The following is a 14,835-nucleotide window of genomic DNA, read 5'->3' as shown; positions in this document are numbered from 1 at the left end:
AGACCCAAAATTCTCAAAATACCCCAAATACCCTAAAAGACCCAAAAGACCATGAAGACACATACTACCAAAAAGATCCAGAAGATCCAAAATACCCAGAAGATCCAAAAGACCCTGAAGACATTTAAAGATCCAAAAGACATGAAGACCAAAAATTCCCAAAATATCCTGAAGACCCTGAAGACACTTACAGATCCAAAATACATGAAGACCCAAAATACCCCAAATACCCTAAAAGACCCAAAAGACCACGAAGACCCATAATACCCAAAAGATCCCGAAGATCCAAAATACCCTGAAGATCCAAAAGACCCTGAAGACACTTAAAGATCCAAAAGACATGAAGACCAAAAATTTCCAAAATACCCCAAAGACCCTTAAAAACCACGAAGACCCAAAATATCCCGAAGATCCGAAAACACCATGGATACCCAAAATACCCCGATGACCCTTCAAACCCAAAAAGCCACAAAATATCCCGAAGACCCAATATATGCAAAAGATGCTGAAGACCCTGTAGACCCAGAGTGTGAGGGATGAGTGAGTCGATTGTAAAAAACGAGTTAGTTGAGTGTGAACTGTGAGGTCTGAGTGAGTCGAGTGTGAAAAATGAGTTAGTCGAGTGTGAATTGTGAACTCTGAGTTAGTCGAGTGTGAGGGAAGCGTGATTTGGGTGGAGGTGAGGAGTCGAGTGGTGAGGGTGAAAATGAGAGCAAAGAGGGAACGGATGAGGATGAGGTGATAGGAGAAAGATGTTTGTGTGTGTGCCTGTATGTGTATGTTTGAGTGTGTATGCGTTTGAGAGTGTGGGTGTGTATGTGCGTGTGTGTGTTCGTGTGCAAAGATCTGCGAGACCAACTGGGTCTGACTGCCTGAATGCAACCGAGGTTGTGAATCCATGAATTGATATAAATCCACTGATGTGGATCTGTGACTGACCGTGGTTGTGGATCTGGCGTTCATGTCCATCTTTGCAAAATAATATGGCTCGACGAAAATTTTTATAATTACATGGGAAAGAAAATATTGTCAGAAGTGGGATTCGAACCCACGCCTCCATGGGGAGACCAGAATACCCACCAATGTAAGCACATGGAAAGCTTGAGAGCCTTGAGTCTGGCGCCTTAGACCACTCGGCCATCCTGACACTTCTAAAGTGCGTCACACCCTCCAAATAAGTTACTGACACGCATCCAAGACAAAATACCCTGAAGACACTTGAAGTTCCAAAAGACCATGAAGACCCAAAATGGCCAAAAGACCCAAAATACCCTGAAGACCGATAATACCCAAAAGATCCTGAAGACCCAACATACCCTGAAGACCCAAAAGACCCTGAAGACCTTAAAGATCAAAAATACCCCGAAGACCCATAATACCCAAAACATCCTGAAGACCCTGAAGATACTTACAGATCCAAAAGACATGAAGACCCCAAATTCTCAAAATACCCCAAATACCCTAAAATACCCAAAAGACCATGAAGACCCATACTACCCAAAATATCCCAAAGATCCAAAATACCCTGAAGATCCAAAAGACCCTGAAGACACTTAAAGATCCAAAAGACATGAAGACCAAAAATTCCCAAAATATCCTGAAGACCAAAAATACCCCAAATACCCTAAAAGACCCAAAAGACCACGAAGACCCATAATACCCAAAAGATCCCGAAGATCCAAAATACCCTGAAGACCTTAAAGATCCAAAATACCCTGAAGACCCATAATACCCAAAACATCCTGAAGACCCTGAAAACACTTACAGATCCAAAAGACATGAAGACCCAAAATTCTCAAAATACCCCAAATACCCTAAAAGACCCAAAAGACCACGAAGACCCATAATACCAAAAGATCCCGAAGATCCAAAATACCCTGAAGATCCAAAAGACCCTGAAGACACTTAAAGATCCAAAAGACATGAAGACCAAAAATTTCCAAAATACCCCAAAGACCCTTAAAAACCACGAAGACCCAAAATGCCCAAAATACCCCAAAGACCCAAAATACCCTGAAGACCGATAATACCCAAAAGATCCTGAAGACCCTGAAAACACTTACAGATCCAAAAGACATGAAGACCCAAAATTCTCAAAATACCCCAAATACCCTAAAAGACCCAAAAGACCATGAAGACACATACTATCAAAAAGATCCAGAAGATCCAAAATACCCAGAAGATCCAAAAGATCCTGAAGACACTTAAAGATCCAAAAGACATGAAGACCAAAAATTCCCAAAATATCCTGAAGACCCTGAAGACACTTACAGATCCAAAATACATGAAGACCCAAAATACCCCAAATACCCTAAAAGACCCAAAAGACCACGAAGACCCATAATACCCAAAATATCCCGAAGATCCAAAATACCCTGAAGATCCAAAAGACCCTGAAGACACTTAAAGATCCAAAAGACATGAAGACCAAAAATTTCCAAAATACCCCAAAGACCCTTAAAAACCACGAAGACCCAAAATATCCCGAAGATCCGAAAACACCATGGATACCCAAAATACCCCGATGACCCTTCAAACCCAAAAAGCCGCAAAATATCCCGAAGACCCAATATATGCAAAAGATGCTGAAGACCCTGAAGACCCAGAGTGTGAGGGATGAGTGAGTCGATTGTAAAAAATGAGTTAGTTGAGTGTGAACTGTGAGGTCTGAGTGAGTCGAGTGTGAAAAATGAGTTAGTCGAGTGTGAACTGTGAACTCTGAGTTAGTCGAGTGTGAGGGAAGGGTGATTTGGGTGGAGGTGAGGAGTCGAGGGGTGAGGGTGAAAATGAGAGCAAAGAGGGAACGGATGAGGATGAGGTGATAGGAGAAAGATGTTTGTGTGTGTGCGTGTGTGTGTATGTTTGAGTGTGCATGCGTTTGAGAGTGTGGGTGTGTATGTGCGTGTGTGTGTTCGTGTGCAAAGATCTGCGAGACCAACTGGGTCTGACTGCCTGAATGCAACCGAGGTTGTGAATCCATGAATTGATATAAATCCACTGATGTGGATCTGTGACTGACCGTGGTTGTGGATCTGGCGTTCATGTCCATCTTTGCAAAATAATATGGCTCGACGAAAATTTTTATAATTACATTTGAAAGAAAATGGTGTCAGGAGTGGGATTCGAACCCATGCCTCCATGGGAAGACATGAATACCCACCCATGGAAGCACATAGGAAAGCTTTGGGGCCTTGAGTCTGGCGACTTAGATCACTTGTCCATCCTGACACTTCGAAAGTGCGTCACACCCTCCAAATAAGTTACTGACACGCATCCAAGACAAAATACCCTGAAGACACTTGAAGTTCCAAAAGACATGAAGACCAAAAATTTCCAAAATACCCCAAAGACCCTTAAAAACCACGAAGACCCAAAATGCCCAAAATACCCCAAAGACCCAAAATACCCTGAAGACCGATAATACCCAAAAGATCCTGAAGACCCTGAAGACACTTACAGATCCAAAAGACATGAAGACCCAAAATTCTCAAAATACCCCAAATACCCTAAAAGACCCAAAAGACCATGAAGACACATACTACCAAAAAGATCCAGAAGATCCAAAATACCCAGAAGATCCAAAAGACCCTGAAGACACTTAAAGATCCAAAAGACATGAAGACCAAAAATTCCCAAAATATCCTGAAGACCCTGAAGACACTTACAGATCCAAAATACATGAAGACCCAAAATACCCCAAATACCCTAAAAGACCCAAAAGACCACGAAGACCCATAATACCCAAAAGATCCCGAAGATCCAAAATACCCTGAAGATCCAAAAGACCCTGAAGACACTTAAAGATCCAAAAGACATGAAGACCAAAAATTTCCAAAATACCCCAAAGACCCTTAAAAACCACGAAGACCCAAAATATCCCGAAGATCCGAAAACACCATGGATACCCAAAATACCCCGATGACCCTTCAAACCCAAAAAGCCGCAAAATATCCCGAAGACCCAATATATGCAAAAGATGCTGAAGACCCTGAAGACCCAGAGTGTGAGGGATGAGTGAGTCGATTGTAAAAAACGAGTTAGTTGAGTGTGAACTGTGAGGTCTGAGTGAGTCGAGTGTGAAAAATGAGTTAGTCGAGTGTGAACTGTGAACTCTGAGTTAGTCGAGTGTGACGGAAGCGTGATTTGGGTGGAGGTGAGGAGTCGAGTGGTGAGGGTGAAAATGAGAGCAAAGAGGGAACGGATGAGGATGAGGTGATAGGAGAAAGATGTTTGTGTGTGTGCGTGTGTGTGTATGTTTGAGTGTGCATGCGTTTGAGAGTGTGGGTGTGTATGTGCGTGTGTGTGTTCGTGTGCAAAGATCTGCGAGACCAACTGGGTCTGACTGCCTGAATGCAACCGAGGTTGTGAATCCATGAATTGATATAAATCCACTGATGTGGATCTGTGACTGACCGTGGTTGTGGATCTGGCGTTCATGTCCATCTTTGCAAAATAATATGGCTCGACGAAAATTTTTATAATTACATTAGAAAGAAAATAATGTCAGAGGAGGGATTCGACCCCACGCCTCCATGGGGAGACCAGAGTACCCACCCATGGAAGCACATGGAAAGCTTGAGAGCCTTGAGTCTGGCGCCTTAGACCACTCGGCCATCCTGACACTTCTAATGTGTGTCACACCATCCAAATAAGTTACTGACACGCATCCAAGACAAAATACCCTGAAGACACTTGAAGTTCCAAAAGACCATGAAGACCCAAAATGGCCAAAAGACCCAAAATACCCTGAAGACCGATAATACCCAAAAGATCCTGAAGACCCAACATACCCTGAAGACCCAAAAGACCCTGAAGACCTTAAAGATCAAAAATACCCCGAAGACCCATAATACCCAAAACATCCTGAAGACCCTGAAGATACTTACAGATCCAAAAGACATGAAGACCCAAAATTCTCAAAATACCCCAAATACCCTAAAATACCCAAAAGACCATGAAGACCCATACTACCCAAAATATCCCAAAGATCCAAAATACCCTGAAGATCCAAAAGACCCTGAAGACACTTAAAGATCCAAAAGACATGAAGACCAAAAATTCCCAAAATATCCTGAAGACCCAAAATACCCCAAATACCCTAAAAGACCCAAAAGACCACGAAGACCCATAATACCCAAAATATCCCGAAGATCCAAAATACCCTGAAGACCTTAAAGATCCAAAATACCCTGAAGACCCATAATACCCAAAACATCCTGAAGACCCTGAAGACACTTACAGATCCAAAAGACATGAAGACCCAAAATTCTCAAAATACCCCAAATACCCTAAAAGACCCAAAAGACCACGAAGACCCATAATACCAAAAGATCCCGTAGATCCAAAATACCCTGAAGATCCAAAAGACCCTGAAGACACTTAAAGATCCAAAAGACATGAAGACCAAAAATTTCCAAAATACCCCAAAGACCCTTAAAAACCACGAAGACCCAAAATGCCCAAAATACCCCAAAGACCCAAAATACCCTGAAGACCGATAATACCCAAAAGATCCTGAAGACCCTGAAGACACTTACAGATCCAAAAGACATGAAGACCCAAAATTCTCAAAATACCCCAAATACCCTAAAAGACCCAAAAGACCATGAAGACACATACTACCAAAAAGATCCAGAAGATCCAAAATACCCAGAAGATCCAAAAGACCCTGAAAACACTTAAAGATCCAAAAGACATGAAGACCAAAAATTCCCAAAATATCCTGAAGACCCTGAAGACACTTACAGATCCAAAATACATGAAGACCCAAAATACCCCAAATACCCTAAAAGACCCAAAAGACCACGAAGACCCATAATACCCAAAAGATCCCGAAGATCCAAAATACCCTGAAGATCCAAAAGACCCTGAAGACACTTAAAGATCCAAAAGACATGAAGACCAAAAATTTCCAAAATACCCCAAAGACCCTTAAAAACCACGAAGACCCAAAATATCCCGAAGATCCGAAAACACCATGGATACCCAAAATACCCCGATGACCCTTCAAACCCAAAAAGCCGCAAAATATCCCGAAGACCCAATATATGCAAAAGATGCTGAAGACCCTGAAGACCCAGAGTGTGAGGGATGAGTGAGTCGATTGTAAAAAACGAGTTAGTTGAGTGTGAACTGTGAGGTCTGAGTGAGTCGAGTGTGAAAAATGAGTTAGTCGAGTGTGAACTGTGAACTCTGAGTTAGTCGAGTGTGAGGGAAGCGTGATTTGGGTGGAGGTGAGGAGTCGAGTGGTGAGGGTGAAAATGAGAGCAAAGAGGGAACGGATGAGGATGAGGTGATAGGAGAAAGATGTTTGTGTGTGTGCGTGTGTGTGTATGTTTGAGTGTGCATGCGTTTGAGAGTGTGGGTGTGTATGTGCGTGTGTGTGTTCGTGTGCAAAGATCTGCGAGACCAACTGGGTCTGACTGCCTGAATGCAACCGAGGTTGTGAATCCATGAATTGATATAAATCCACTGATGTGGATCTGTGACTGACCGTGGTTGTGGATCTGGCGTTCATGTCCATCTTTGCAAAATAATATGGCTCGACGAAAATTTTTATAATTACATTCGAAAGAAAATGGTGTCAGGAGTGGGATTCGAACCCATGCCTCCATGGGAAGACCAGAATACCCACCCATGGAAGCACATGGAAAGCTTTGCGGCCTTGAGTCTGGCGACTTAGATCACTCGTCCATCCTGACACTTCGAAAGTGCGTCACACCCTCCAAATAAGTTACTGACACGCATCCAAGACAAAATACCCTGAAGACACTTGAAGTTCCAAAAGACATGAAGACCAAAAATTTCCAAAATACCCCAAAGACCCTTAAAAACCACGAAGACCCAAAATGCCCAAAATACCCCAAAGACCCAAAATACCCTGAAGACCGATAATACCCAAAAGATCCTGAAGACCCTGAAGACACTTACAGATCCAAAAGACATGAAGACCCAAAATTCTCAAAATACCCCAAATACCCTAAAAGACCCAAAAGACCATGAAGACACATACTACCAAAAAGATCCAGAAGATCCGAAATACCCAGAAGATCCAAAAGACCCTGAAGACACTTAAAGATCCAAAAGACATGAAGACCAAAAATTCCCAAAATATCCTGAAGACCCTGAAGACACTTACAGATCCAAAATACATGAAGACCCAAAATACCCCAAATACCCTAAAAGACCCAAAAGACCACGAAGACCCATAATACCCAAAAGATCCTGAAGATCCAAAATACCCTGAAGATCCAAAAGACCCTGAAGACACTTAAAGATCCAAAAGACATGAAGACCAAAAATTTCCAAAATACCCCAAAGACCCTTAAAAACCACGAAGACCCAAAATAGCCCGAAGATCCGAAAACACCATGGATACCCAAAATACCCCGATGACCCTTCAAACCCAAAAAGCCGCAAAATATCCCGAAGACCCAATATATGCAAAAGATGCTGAAGACCCTGAAGACCCAGAGTGTGAGGGATGAGTGAGTCGATTGTAAAAAACGAGTTAGTTGAGTGTGAACTGTGAGGTCTGAGTGAGTCGAGTGTGAAAAATGAGTTAGTCGAGTGTGAACTGTGAATTCTGAGTTAGTCGAGTGTGAGGGAAGCGTGATTTGGGTGGAGGTGAGGAGTCGAGTGGTGAGGGTGAAAATGAGAGCAAAGAGGGAACGGATGAGGATGAGGTGATAGGAGAAAGATGTTTGTGTGTGTGTGTGTATGTTTGAGTGTGCATGCGTTTGAGAGTGTGGGTGTGTATGTGCGTGTGTGTGTTCGTGTGCAAAGATCTGCGAGACCAACTGGGTCTGACTGCCTGAATGCAACGGAGTTTGTGAATCCATGAATTGATATAAATCCACTGATGTGGATCTGTGACTGACCGTGGTTGTGGATCTGGCGTTCATGTCCATCTTTGCAAAATAATATGGCTCGACGAAAATTTTTATAATTACATTCGAAAGAAAATGGTGTGAGGAGTGGGATTCGAACCCATGCCTCCATGGGAAGACCAGAATACCCACCCATGGAAGCACATGGAAAGCTTTAGGGCCTTGAGTGTGTCGACTTAGACCACTCAGCCATCCTGACACTTCTAAAGTGTGTCACACCCTCCAAATAAGTTACTGACACGCATCCAAGATGGGAAGACCAGAATACCCACCCATGGAAGCACATGGAAAGCTTTGGGGCCTTGAGTGTGGCGACTTAGACCACTCAGCCATCCTGACACTTCTAAAGTGTGTCACACCCTCCAAATAAGTTACTGACACGCATCCAAGATGGGAAGACCAGAATACCCACCCATGGAAGCACATGGAAAGCTTTGGGGCCTTGAGTGTGGCGACTTAGACCACTCAGCCATCCTGACACTTCTAAAGTGTGTCACACCCTCCAAATAAGTTACTGACACGCATCCAAGACAAAATACCCTGAAGACACTTGAAGTTCCAAAAGACCATGAAGACCCAAAATGCCCAAAAGACCCAAAATACCCTGAAGACCGATAATACCCAAAAGATCCTGAAGACCCAACATACCCTGAATACCCAAAAGACCCTGAAGACCTTAAAGATCCAATATACCCCGAAGACCCATAATACCCAAAACATCCTGAAGACCCTGAAGATACTTACAGATCCAAAAGACATGAAGACCCAAAATTCTCAAAATACCCCAAATACCCTAAAAGACCCAAAAGACCATGAAGACCCATCCTACCCAACAGATCCCGAAGATCCAAAATACCCTGAAGATCCAAAAGATCCTGAAGACACTTAAAGATCCAAAAGACATGAAGACCAAAAATTCCCAAAATATCCTGAAGACCCAAAATACCCCAAATACCCTAAAAGAGCCAAAAGACCACGAAGACCCATAATACCCAAAAGATCCCGAAGATCCAAAATACCCTGAAGATCCAAAAGACCCTGAAGACACTTAAAGATCCAAAAGACATGAAGACCAAAAATTTCCAAAATACCCCAAAGACCCTTAAAAACCACGAAGACCCAAAATATCCCGAAGATCCGAAAACACCATGGATACCAAAAATACCCCGATGACCCTTCAAACCCAAAAAGCCGCAAAATATCCCGAAGACCCAATATATGCAAAAGATGCTGAAGACCCTGAAGACCCAGAGTGTGAGGGATGAGTGAGTCGATTGTAAAAAACGAGTTAGTTGAGTGTGAACTGTGAGGTCTGAGTGAGTCGAGTGTGAAAAATGAGTTAGTCGAGTGTGAACTGTGAACTCTGAGTTAGTCGAGTGTGAGGGAAGCGTGATTTGGGTGGAGGTGAGGAGTCGAGTGGTGAGGGTGAAAATGAGAGCAAAGAGGGAACGGATGAGGATGAGGTGATAGGAGAAAGATGTTTGTGTGTGTGCGTGTGTGTGTATGTTTGAGTGTGCATGCGTTTGAGAGTGTGGGTGTGTATGTGCGTGTGTGTGTTCGTGTGCAAAGATCTGCGAGACCAACTGGGTCTGACTGCCTGAATGCAACCGAGGTTGTGAATCCATGAATTGATATAAATCCACTGATGTGGATCTGTGACTGACCGTGGTTGTGGATCTGGCGTTCATGTCCATCTTTGCAAAATAATATGGCTCGACGAAAATTTTTATAATTACATTCGAAAGAAAATGGTGTCAGGAGTGGGATTCGAACCCATGCCTCCATGGGAAGACCAGAATACCCACCCATGGAAGCACATGGAAAGCTTTGGGGCCTTGAGTCTGGCGACTTAGATCACTCGTCCATCCTGACACTTCAAAAGTGCGTCACACCCTCCAAATAAGTTACTGACACGCATCCAAGACAAAATACCCTGAAGACACTTGAAGTTCCAAAAGACATGAAGACCAAAAATTTCCAAAATACCCCAAAGACCCTTAAAAACCACGAAGACCCAAAATGCCCAAAATACCCCAAAGACCCAAAATACCCTGAAGACCGATAATACCCAAAAGATCCTGAAGACCCTGAAGACACTTACAGATCCAAAAGACATGAAGACCCAAAATTCTCAAAATACCCCAAATACCCTAAAAGACCCAAAAGACCATGAAGACACATACTACCAAAAAGATCCAGAAGATCCGAAATACCCAGAAGATCCAAAAGACCCTGAAGACACTTAAAGATCCAAAAGACATGAAGACCAAAAATTCCCAAAATATCCTGAAGACCCTGAAGACACTTACAGATCCAAAATACATGAAGACCCAAAATACCCCAAATACCCTAAAAGACCCAAAAGACCACGAAGACCCATAATACCCAAAAGATCCCGAAGATCCAAAATACCCTGAAGATCCAAAAGACCCTGAAGACACTTAAAGATCCAAAAGACATGAAGACCAAAAATTTCCAAAATACCCCAAAGACCCTTAAAAACCACGAAGACCCAAAATATCCCGAAGATCCGAAAACACCATGGATACCCAAAATACCCCGATGACCCCTCAAACCCTAAAAGCCGCAAAATATCCCGAAGACCCAATATATGCAAAAGATGCTGAAGACCCTGAAGACCCAGAGTGTGAGGGATGAGTGAGTCGATTGTAAAAAATGAGTTAGTTGAGTGTGAACTGTGAGGTCTGAGTGAGTCGAGTGTGAAAAATGAGTTAGTCGAGTGTGAACTGTGAACTCTGAGTTAGTCGAGTGTGAGGGAAGCGTGATTTGGGTGGAGGTGAGGAGTCGAGTGGTGAGGGTGAAAATGAGAGCAAAGAGGGAACGGATGAGGATGAGGTGATAGGAGAAAGATGTTTGTGTGTGTGCGTGTGTGTGTATGTTTGAGTGTGCATGCGTTTGAGAGTGTGGGTGTGTATGTGCGTGTGTGTGTTCGTGTGCAAAGATCTGCGAGACCAACTGGGTCTGACTGCCTGAATGCAACCGAGGTTGTGAATCCATGAATTGATATAAATCCACTGATGTGGATCTGTGACTGACCGTGGTTGTGGATCTGGCGTTCATGTCCATCTTTGCAAAATAATATGGCTCGACGAAAATTTTTATAATTACATTCGAAAGAAAATGGTGTCAGGAGTGGGATTCGAGCCCATGCCTCCATGGGAGGACCAGAATACCCACCCATGGAAGCACATGGAAAGCTTTGGGGCCTTGAGTCTGGCGACTTAGATCACTCGTCCATCCTGACACTTCGAAAGTGCGTCACACCCTCCAAATAAGTTACTGACACGCATCCAAGACAAAATACCCTGAAGACACTTGAAGTTCCAAAAGACATGAAGACCAAAAATTTCCAAAATACCCCAAAGACCCTTAAAAACCACGAAGACCGATAATACCCAAAAGATCCTGAAGATCCAACATACCCTGAAGACCCAAAATACCCTGAAGACCTTAAAGATCCAAAATACCCTGAAGACCCATAATACCCAAAACATCCTGAAGACCCTGAAGACACTTACAGATCCAAAAGACATGAAGACCCAAAATTCTCAAAATATCCCAAATACCCTAAAAGACCCAATAGACCATGAAGACACATACTACCCAAAAGATCCCGAAGATCCAAAATACCCAGAAGATCCAAAGGACCCTGAAGACACTTAAAGATCCAAAAGACATGAAGACCAAAAATTCCCAAAATATCCTGAAGACCCTGAAGACACTTACAGATCCAAAAGACATGAAGACCCAAAACACCCCAAATACCCTAAAATACCCAAAAGACCACGAAGACCCATAATACCCAAAACATCCCGAAGATCCAAAATACCCTGAAGATCCAAAAGACCCTGAAGACACTTAAAGAACCAAAAGACATGCAGACCAAAAATTCCCAAAATACCCCAAAGGCCCTTAAAAACCACGAAGACCCAAAATATCCCGAAGATCCGAAAAGACCACGGATACCCAAAATACCCCGATGACCCTTCAAACCCAAAAAGCCCCAAAATATCCCGAAGACCCAATATACGCAAAAGATGCTGAAGACCCTGAAGACCGACAGTGTGAGGGATGAGTGAGTCGATTGTGAAAAATGAGTTAGTTGAGTGTGAACTGTGAGGTCTGAGTTAGTCGAGTGTGAAAAATGAGTTCGTCGAGTGTGAACTGTGAAGTCTGAGTTAGTCGAGTGTGAGGGAAGCGTGATTTGGGTGGAGGTGAGGAGTCGAGTGGTGGGGGTGAAAATGAGAGAAAAGAGGGAACGGATGAGGATGAGGTGATGGGAGAAAGATGTTTGTGTGTGTGCGTGTGTGTGTATGTTTGAGTGTGCATGCGTTTGAGAGTGTGGGTGTGTATGTGCGTGTGCGTGTTCGTGTGCAAAGATCTGCGAGACCAACTGCGAGACCATCTCACTAAAGTGAGTGTGAACTGTGAGGTCTGAGTTAGTCGAGTGTGAAAAATGAGTTAGTCGAGTGTGAACTGTGAAGTCTGAGTTAGTCGAGTGTGAGGGAAGCGTGATTTGGGTGGAGGTGAGGAGTCGAGTGGTGAGGGTGAAAATGAGAGCAAGGAGGGAACGGATGAGGATGAGGTGATAGGAGAAAGATGTTTGTGTGTGTGCGTGTGTGTGTATGTTTGAGTGTGCATGCGTTTGAGAGTGTGGGTGTGTATGTGCGTGTGTGTGTTCGTGTGCAAAGATCTGCGAGACCAACTGGGTCTGACTGCCTGAATGCAACCGAGGTTGTGAATCCATGAATTGATATAAATCCACTGATGTGGATCTGTGACTGACCGTGGTTGTGGATCTGGCGTTCATGTCCATCTTTGCAAAATAATATGGCTCGACGAAAATTTTTATAATTACATTCGAAAGAAAATAGTGTCAAAGGTGGGATTTGAACCCACGCCTCCATGTGGAGACCAGAATACCCACCCATGGAAGCACATGGAAAGCTTGACGAGCCTTGAGTCTGGCACCTTAGACCACTCGGCCATCCTGACACTTCTAAAGTGCGGCACACCCTCCAAATAAGTTACTGACACGCATCCAAGACAAAATACCCTGAAGACACTTGAAGTTCCAAAAGACCATGAAGACCCAAAATGCCCAAAAGACCCAAAATACCCTGAACACCGATTATACCCAAAAGATCCTGAAGACCCAACATACCCTGAAGACCCAAAAGACCCTGAAGACCTTAAAGATCCAAAATACCCCGAAGACCCATAATACCCAAAACATCCTGAAGACCCTGAAGATACTTACAGATCCAAAAGACATGAAGACCCAAAATTCTCAAAATACCCCAAATACGCTAAAAGACCCAAAAGACCATGAAGACCCATATACCATATACCCATATACCCAAAAGATCCCGAAGATCCTAAATACCCTGAAGATCCAAAAGACCCTGAAAACACTTAAAGATCCAAAAGACATGAAGACCAAAAATTCCCAAAATATCCTGAAGACCCAAAATACCCCAAATACCCTAAAAGATCCAAAAGACCACGAAGACCCATAATACCCAAAAGATCCCGAAGATCCAAAATACCCTGAAGATCCAAAAGACCCTGAAGACACTTAAAGAACCAAAAGACATGAAGACCAAAAATTCCCAAAATACCCCAAAGACCCTTAAAAACCACGAAGACCCAAAATATCCCGAAGATCCGAAAAGACCAAGGATACCCAAAATACCACGATGACCCTTCAAACCCAAAAAGCCCCAAAATATCCCGAAGACCCAATATATGCAAAAGATGCTGAAGACCCTGAAGACCCACAGTGTGAGGGATGAGTGAGTCGATTGTGAAAAATGAGTTCGTTGAGTGTGAACTGTGAGGTCTGAGTTTGTCGAGTGTGAAAAATGAGTTCGTCGAGTGTGAACTGTGAAGTCTGAGTTAGTCGAGTGTGAGGGAAGCGTGATTTGGGTGGAGGTGAGGAGTCGAGTGCTGAGGGTGAAAATGAGAGCAAAGGGGGAACGGATGAGGATGAGGTGATGGGAGAAAGATGTTTGAGTGTGCATGCGTTTGAGAGTGTGGGTGTGTATGTGGGTGTGTGTGTTCGTATGCAAAGATCTGCGAGACCAACTGGGTCTGACTGCCTGAATGCAACCGAAGTTGTGAATCCATTAATTGATATAAATCCACTGATGTGGGTCTGTGACTGACCGTGGTTGTGGATCTGGCGTTCATGTCCATCTTTGCAAAATAATATGGCTCGACGAAAATTTTTATAATTACATTGGAAAGAAAATAATGTCAGAAGTGAGATTCGAACCCATGCCTCCATGGGGAGACCAGGGTACCCACCCATGGAAGCACATGGAAAGCTTGAAGAGCCTTGAGTCTGGCGCCTTAGACTGCTCGGCCATCCTGACACTTCTAAAGTGTGTCACACCCTCCAAATAGGTTACTGACACGCATCCAAGACAAAATACCCTGAAGACACTTGAAGTTCCAAAAGACCATGAAGACCCAAAATGCCCAAAAGACCCAAAATACACTGAAGACCGATAATACCCAAAAGATCCTGAAGACGCTGAAGACACTTACAGATCCAAAAGACATGAAGACCCAAAATTCTCAAAATACCCCAAATACCCTGAAAGACCCAAAAGACCACGAAGACCCATAATACCCAAAAGATCCCGAAGATCCAAAATACCCTGAAGATCCAAAAGACCCTGAAGACACTTAAAGATCGAAAAGACATGAAGACCAAAAATTTCGAAAATACCCCAAAGACCCTTAAAAACCACGAAGACCCAAAATATCCCGAAGATCCGAAAAGACCATGGATACCCAAAATACCCCGATGACCCTTCAAACCCGAAAAGCCCCAAAATATCCCGAAGAACCAATATATGCAAAAGATGCTGAAGACCCTGAAGACCCAGAGTGTGAGGGATGAGTGAGTCGATTGTGA

At 43.5% G+C, this 14,835-nt stretch overlaps 2 non-coding genes across 2 annotated transcripts; both read right to left on the bottom strand.

Annotated features, from left to right (window-relative positions):
* Positions 1–1,027: 1,027 nt before the first annotated feature.
* Positions 1,028–1,147, bottom strand: TRNAL-CAA (transfer RNA leucine (anticodon CAA)). The gene is made up of 2 exons: positions 1,110–1,147; positions 1,028–1,073 (listed from the first exon to the last, which is right to left on the bottom strand). It is a non-coding gene; the product is annotated as a tRNA-Leu (tRNA).
* An 11,637-nt stretch (positions 1,148–12,784) lies between these two features.
* On the bottom strand, positions 12,785–12,905 carry TRNAL-CAA (transfer RNA leucine (anticodon CAA)). Its single transcript has 2 exons — positions 12,868–12,905; positions 12,785–12,830 (listed from the first exon to the last, which is right to left on the bottom strand). It is a non-coding gene; the product is annotated as a tRNA-Leu (tRNA).
* Positions 12,906–14,835: the final 1,930 nt, after the last annotated feature.

This window comes from Myxine glutinosa, chromosome 8 (genome assembly GCF_964187855.1).
Source record: "Myxine glutinosa chromosome 8, kmMyxGlut1.1, whole genome shotgun sequence".
Lineage (NCBI taxonomy): Eukaryota > Metazoa > Chordata > Myxini > Myxiniformes > Myxinidae > Myxine > Myxine glutinosa.
The sequence above is the reverse complement of the archived record's forward strand: the minus strand, read 5'-3'. Positions and strand labels throughout refer to the sequence as shown.